This window comes from Protobothrops mucrosquamatus, unplaced genomic scaffold (assembly GCF_001527695.2).
Source record: "Protobothrops mucrosquamatus isolate PMUCROS unplaced genomic scaffold, P.Mucros_1.0 scaffold1154, whole genome shotgun sequence".
Lineage (NCBI taxonomy): Eukaryota > Metazoa > Chordata > Lepidosauria > Squamata > Viperidae > Protobothrops > Protobothrops mucrosquamatus.
This window is the reverse complement of record NW_015387369.1, coordinates 168,626-169,768: the sequence shown is the minus strand read 5'-3', so window position 1 is coordinate 169,768 and position 1,143 is coordinate 168,626.

Sequence of the window (1,143 nt, the reverse complement as noted above, 5' to 3'; positions counted from 1 at the left end):
AACGACTTACCATTTTTCACACTTAACAACCATTGCAGCATCCCAGGGTCATGTGGTCAAAATTCAGACACTCGACATATTTATCACAGTTGCAGTGTCCCACAGTTGCAGTGTCCCCTTTTGCGACCTTCTGACAAGCAAAGTCAATGGGGAAACCAGATTCACTTAACAACTGTTTCTAACTTCACAACTGCAGGGATTCACTTAACAACCGTGGCAAGAAAGGACATAAAATGGAGCAAAATTCACTTAATAGCTGTCTCGCTTAGCAACAGAGATTTTGGGCTCAACTATGGTTGTAAATAGAGGACTACTTGTACAATATTTTTTTACAAAAACTAGTTGCTTACTGATAACCAGAAGGCTTGAAGAACCAGCCATACAAATGGCAGGTCTTCCTCCACCAAGTCCGATTGCTATCCAGCTTTTCCCAACTTGGATTCTTCCTTCCAGATTTGCTGGGTAGGGAATTCTAGGACTCATCATCCAAACTCATTTCTTATACTCTTATTGTTAAGTCCTGGGAATAATGGCGCTTGAGACGATTCATCTTCAACAAGTCTTTATTGTTTGCTCCACTCTACGAACAATCAGAGCAGAGGCACGCAGGCCTCTATTTATACCCTCTGATCCCCGGGCAATTTCAACCAATCATGAGGCGGGCTTTTCCCGCCTTGCGCATGCGCACAAGGCCGGCGCCGCTCAGTCTGGTCCCGGGCAGCTTCTGCAAATGCCCGGGACTCTTGCAACTTCCCGAGCCTGCATCTTGCAGGCTCAGGACACAACACCCCTTCCCCCTGGATGAAATAAGATTGCGCCCAAATGGACGTCATCCTATAGATGGTAATATAATTAATAATGAAATAAAGTTACACAATGTATAAGGTGTGGGACTGTTCCTTTGAACCAGATCCAGTGACTCCCCCCCGACCTTGTTTTACTTAAATACAACCCGCCAGTACATTCAGTCAGCTCTCGCTATGTACCTGTTCACCTTACGTAATCGGCTAGGTATTTAGGAGGGCCTCTTGCCCTGAGTGACCTTCTCAGACCTGGAGAGTTTGTATTGTTATTCCCATGGCCGCTTGCTCTAGGTGAAGTGCCCTGTGAATGACCAGTGACTTCAGCTTGGCTTTCCAGCCC